Genomic DNA, 7,150 nt, shown 5'->3' with positions numbered 1-7,150 from the left:
ATCTCAGCGATCACTGCCTCATTGCCTGTATCCGTAATGGGTCAGCGATCAAACGACCTCCACTCATCACTGCCAAACGCTCCCTGAAACACTTCAGCGAGCAGGCCTTTCTAATCGACCTGGCCGAGGTATCCTGGAAGGATATTGATCTCATCCCGTCAGTAGAGGATGCCTGGATATTTTTTAAAAATGCCTTCCTCACCATCTTGAATAAGCATGCCCCATTCAAGAAATTTAGAACCAGGAACAGATATAGCCCTTGGTTCTCTCCTGACCTGACTGCCCTTAACCAACAGAAAAACATCCTATGGCGTTCTGCATTAGCATCGAACAGCCCCCGTGATATGCAACTTTTCAGGGAAGCTAGAAACCAGTATACACAGGCAGTTAGAAAAGCCAAGGCTAGCTTTTTCAAGCAGAAATTTGCTTCCTGCAACACAAACTCAAAAAAGTTCTGGGACACTGTAAAGTCCATGGAGAATAAGAACACCTCCTCCCAGCTTCCAACTGCACTGAAGATAGGAAATACTGTCACCACCGACAAATCCATTATAATTGAGAATTTCAATAAGCATTTTTCTACGGCTGGCCATGCTTTCCACCTGGCTACCCCTACCCCGGTCAACAGCACTGCCCTCCCCTCTGCTACTCGCCCAAGCCTTCCCCATTTCTCTTTCTCCCAAATACAGTCAGCTGATGTTCTGAAAGAGCTGCAAAATCTGGACCCTTACAAATCAGCCGGGCTAGATAATCTGGACCCTTTCTTTCTAAAACTATCTGCTGAAATTGTTGCAACCCCTGTTACCAGCCTTTTCAACCTCTCTTTCGTGTCGTCTGAGATTCCCAAAGATTGGAAAGCAGCTGCGGTTATCCCCCTCTTCAAAGGGGGAGACACTCTAGACCCAAACTGCTACAGACCTATATCTATCCTACCCTGCCTTTCTAAGGTCTTCGAAAGCCAAGTCAACAAACAGATTACCGACCATCTCGAATCCCACCATACCTTCTCCGCTATGCAATCTGGTTTCAGAGCTGGTCATGGGTGCACCTCAGCCACGCTCAAGGTCATAAACGATATCTTAACCGCTATCGATAGGAAACAGTACTGTGCAGCCATATTCATTGACCTGGCCAAGGCTTTTGACTCTGTCAATCACCACATCCTCATCGGCAGACTCGACAGCCTTGGTTTCTCTAATGATTGCCTCGCCTGGTTCACCAACTACTTCTCTGATCGAGTTCAGTGTGTCAAATCGGAGGGTCTGTTGTCCGGACCTCTGGCAGTCTCTATGAGGGTGCCACAGGATTCAATTCTTGGACCGACTCTCTTCTCTGTATACATCAATGATGTCGCTCTTGCTGCTGGTGAGTCTCTGATCCACCTCTACGCAGACGACACTATTCTGTATACTTCTGGCCCTTCTCTTGACACTGTGTTAACAACCCTCCAGGCGAGCTTCAATGCCGTACAACTCTCCTTCCGTGGCCTCCAATTGCTCTTAAATACAAGTAAAACTAAATGCATGCTCTTCAACCGATCGCTGCCTGCACCTGCCCGCCTGTCCAGCATCACTACTCTGGACGGCTCTGACTTAGAATATGTGGACAACTACAAATACCTAGGTGTCTGGCTAGACTGTAAACTCTCCTTCCAGACTCACATCAAGCATCTCCAATCCAAAGTTAAATCTAGAATCGGCTTCCTATTCCGCAACAAAGCATCCTTCACTCATGCTGCCAAACCTACCCTTGTAAAACTGACCATCCTACCAATCCTCGACTTCGGTGATGTCATTTACAAAATAGCCTCCAAAACCCTACTCAATAAATTGGATGCAGTCTATCACAGTGCGATCCGTTTTGTCACCAAAGCCCCATATACTACCCACCACTGCGACCTGTACGCTCTCGTTGGCTGGCCCTCGCTTCACACTCGTCGCCAAACCCACTGGCTCCAGGTCATCTACAAGACCCTGCTAGGTAAAGTCCCCCCTTATCTCAGCTCGCTGGTCACCATAGCAACGCCCACCCGTAGCACGTGCTCCAGCAGGTATATCTCTCTGGTCACCCCCAAAACCAATTCTTCCTTTGGCCGCCTCTCCTTCCAGTTCTCTGCTGCCAATGACTGGAACGAACTACAAAAATCTCTGAAACTGGAAACACTTATCTCCCTCACTAGCTTTAAGCACCAGCTGTCAGAGCAGCTCATAGATTACTGCACCTGTACATAGCCCATCTATAATTTAGCCCAAACAACTACCTCTTTACCTACTGTATTTATTTATTTTGCTCCTTTGCACCCCATTATTTCTATCTCTACTTTGCACCTTCTTCCACTGCAAACCAACCAATCCAGTGTTATTTTTTACTTGCTATATTGTATTTACTTCGCCACCATGGCCTTTTTATATTTTTATTTATTTATATATATATTTTGTTTGCCTTCACCTCCCTTATCTCACCTCACTTGCTCATATTGTATATAGACTTATTTTTCACTGTATTATTGACTGTATGTTTGTTTTACTCCATGTGTAACTATGTGTTGTTGTATGTGTCGAACTGCTTTGCTTTATCTTGGCCAGGTCGCAATTGTAAATGAGAACGTGTTCTCAATTTGCCTACCTGGTTAAATAAAGGTGAAATAAATAAATAAATAAATAAAATACAGGATGCTACCCTCCACAACATTACCTTCACTATGTCACCAGGACATATACAGGATGCTACCCTCCACAACATTACATTCACTATGTCACCAGGACATATACAGGATGCTACCCTCCACAACATTACCTTCACTATGTCACCAAGACATATACAGGATACTACCCTCCACAACATTACCTTCACTATGTCACCAGGACATATACAGGATGCTACCCTCCACAACATTACATTCACTATGTCACCAGGACATATACAGGATACTACCCTCCACAACATTACCTTCACTATGTCACCAAGACATATACAGGATACTACCCTCCACAACATTACCTTCACTATGTCACCAGGACATATACATGATACTACCCTCCACAACATTACCTTCACTATGTCACCAGGACATATACAGGATACTACCCTCCACAACATTACCTTCACTATGTCACCAGGACATATACAGGATGCTACCCTCCACAACATTACCTTCACTATGTCACCAGGACATATACAGGATACTACCCTCCACAACACTATGTCACCAGGATATATACAGGATACTACCCTCCACAACTTTACCTTCACTCCATATGAAAACTCCAAACCTACAATCTGATTTTGGACGGAATAACCTGGGATGATTCCTACACTCAATAATTATTATTCTCAAACTATACATCAAATGCTCTGTCAAACAAACAGAAACCTGAAAACACCATCCAACCTGGAACTGAGAGACTAATTCTTAGTCTGAAGCAATTTTTTAATTCTAAAAGTCAAGAAGAAAAATACATTACAATGATATATTTTACTTTATAAGGACTGAATGCTGAGGCTACCAAGCTTGATAGGACAAAGAGATACAACTTCAATTAGCACTAGCATTAGCATTAGCATTAGCATAAAGCGAAAGGTGTCAAAGCCCTTGAGCCCACCAATGGCAGGAGAGCCCCAACTTATTGGAGAGGCCTTAGAAGCACCCTCCCATTGTTCAGAGGTAATTAAAATACAGTACCCTCTGTATGTAAAGAATAATAAGACATGAAAATAATACAAAATTAAGCTCCTTATGGAAAATAAGTACACCCTTTTTGCTGACTATTATAAAAATGGGAACATAAGCAACCCTATCTTCCACACAGACCATGCCCTGGCATGGTGCAGTGCTTTATTAACCAGACCATCCCCTGGCATGACACAGTGCTATATTAACCAGACCATCCAATGGCATGACACAGTGCTATATTAACACAGACCATCCCCTGGCATGACACAGTGCTATATTAACCAGACCATCCCCTGGCATGACACAGTGCTATATTAACCAGACCATCCCCTGGCATGACACAGTGCTATATTAACCAGACCATCCCCTGGCATGACACAGTGCTATATTAACCAGACCATCCCCTGGCATGACACAGTGCTATATTAACCAAACCATCCCCTGGCATGACACAGTGCTATATTAACCAGACCATCCCCTGGCATGACACAGTGCTATATTAACCAGACCATCCCCTGGCATGACACAGTGCTATGTTAACTAGACCATCCCCTGGCATGGCACAGTGCTATATTAACCAGACCATAACCCTGGCATGACACAGTGCTATATTAACCAGACCATCTCCTGGCATGACACAGTGCTATATTAACCAGACCATCTCCTGGCATGACACAGTGCTATATTAACCAGACCATAACCCTGGCATGACACAGTGCTATATTAACCAGACCATCTCCTGGCATGACACAGTGCTATATTAACCAGACCATCCCCTGGCATGACACAGTGCTATATTAACCAGACCATCTCCTGGCATGACACAGTGCTATATTAACCAGACCATCCCCTGGCATGGCACAGTGCTATATTAACCAGACCATCCCCTGGCATGACACAGTGCAATATTAACCAGACCATCCCCTGGCATGGAACAGTGCTATATTAACAAACTACCCCTCTGATAAGAGGGGGGGGTGGTAACGAGGGGTGGAAACTCAGGATACTAGACAACGAGGACTCTGAGTCAGCTGATATACATCTCTATAAGTCTGTAACAGTATTGGTACAGGGCAACTCCAAACAGTCTCAGCTGGACTTTCACATAATCAAAGAAATAGCTCAGCAGGAGAAGCTCTCCCTTGAGAAAGATACCCCCACCCCGAGCAGGTCAGACCAAACCTCTTCATTATATAACCCCACAGACGAGCAACCCCAAGCGGAAAGTCAACCTCCCAGCACAGAATACTACTCCCTCATTGAAATGAAGGATACATTTACCCAGCTGGAGGTAAGGCAGGTGGAGCTGGAAAAGCAGGTGATTACACTCCAGTCAGCACAGAACCAGACAACAGTCCAGCACAACAACACCCCCTTAACCAGACCAAAAATCAGTCATTCTGTCCCTGACCAAGGCAGTTAACCCACTGTTGCCCAGTAGGCAGTCATTGTAAATAGGACTTTGTTCTTCACTGACTTGCCTCGTTAAATAAAGGTTAGATATTTTTTTTATCCCGCAGAACAGCCAACCTCTGCTCACGAAAAAAGTCTCGACAACACAGCAGAACAGTCCACCCCAGACCCTGACCACGTCGACAACACAGCAGAACAGTCCACCCCAGACCCTGACCACGTCGACAACACAGCAGAACAGTCCACCCCAGACCCTGACCACGTCGACAACACAGCAGAACAGTCCACCCCAGACCCTGACCACGTCGACAACACAGCAGAACAGACAAATGAAGAACCCCAAGCCCAGGGGATCCCTCCCCCTCTGAGCACCCCCCCTGTCAGTCACCCTGATAGCCCTCCTGACAACCTCCAAATGACCCCCCTCCACATTAACCCCATTGCATTAAGGGGCAGTTCCGGACTAAGGGGCAGCTCCGGACTAAGGGGCAGTACCAGGGTAAGGGGCAGTACCAGGGTACCACCCAGCCACATAATAATACACCCAGCGCCCCCTAGACCTTCTGTCTGAGGACCAACTAGGGTCACCCAGCCACATAATAATACACCCAGCGCCCCCTAGACCTTCTGTCTCAGGACCAACTAGGGTCACCCAGCCACATAATAATACACCCAGCGCGCCCTAGACCTTCTGTCTCAGGACCAACTAGGGTCACCCAGCCACATAATAATACACCCAGCCACATAATAATACACCCAGCGCCCCCTAGACCTTCTGTGTGAGGACCAACTAGGTTCACCCAGCCACATAATAATACACCCAGCGCGCCCTAGACCTTCTGTCTGAGGACCAACTAGGGTCACCCAGCCACATAATAATACACCCTGCGCACCCTAGACCTTCTGTCTGAGGACCAACTAGGGTCACCCAGCCACATAATAATACACCCAGCGCACCCTAGACCTTCTGTCTGAGGACCAACTAGGGTCACCCAGCCACATAATAATACACCCAGCGCCCCCTAGACCTTCTGTCTCAGGACCAACTAGGGTCACCAAGGCACATAGTAATACACACAGGCACGAAGGACCTGAGAACACAGCAGGAATGGGTGGCCACAGCACTCAAGGGAGTGATTGAAAAGCTTCTTTCCCCAACGCACAAGTGATTACCTCCACTTTTCTACCACGGAAAGACTTCCACGCTGCTACCATCCAATGGATAAATGCAAGTATTTCCCATGACTGTGCCTCAAAACCAAATGTTTACCTGGCCCACCACTCCACCCTATACTTGAACAACCTCTATGACCAGGTCCACCTACACAAGGCAGCAGTGCCCACCTTCGCCCGGACACTAAAGGACATCGCTCTCAACCGCAACCCCAACACTTCACACAGGAGCAACAGATCAGTAGACACCCTGCCCAGACCAGTGAGACACTCTCCCAGACCTGCAGGACCACCCCTCCCCCTCCCCCCCCGGACCTACACATAGAGGACCCACGCCGCGAGGACCTACATCCAGACCACAACACCACCAGCCACATTCAAACCCCCACCCCAATCAATCAACACTCATCCAAGTCAACCATGCCCATAGCCCATTTAGGCCTCAGAATAGACCTATGCCCCTCCTGCCCACCCCATGCCCTCCCCCCCTACCGCAAGAGAGCCTCAGCAATACTCAATCATGAGGCATCAAAGTCAAAGGAACTGAGTAATATTAAGAAATGCTATAGATGGAAGGAATGTAGTGTGGAAAACTACCAACAAACAATTAGGCAACAAAAAAATTAAATCCATTTCAGACAACTTCCTGGACAGAGCGTTCCACTAATAGTGAAGGTGTAAACTTTGCAGTAGAAAATCTAAACAGTATATTTGACCTCTCAGCTTCCCTATCAAATCAAAATTAACAACAATGACAAATGGTTTGATGAAGGATGCAAAAACCTAAGAAAGAAATTGGGAAACCTGTCCAACCAAAAACATACAGTGCGTTGCAAAAGTATTCATCCACATTGGCGTTTTCCCTATTTTGTTGCATTACAACTTGTAATT

The sequence above is a fragment of the Salvelinus fontinalis genome, chromosome 27 (assembly GCF_029448725.1).
Source record: "Salvelinus fontinalis isolate EN_2023a chromosome 27, ASM2944872v1, whole genome shotgun sequence".
In the NCBI taxonomy this organism is placed as follows: domain Eukaryota; kingdom Metazoa; phylum Chordata; class Actinopteri; order Salmoniformes; family Salmonidae; genus Salvelinus; species Salvelinus fontinalis.
Note: the sequence above shows the minus strand (reverse complement) of the source record.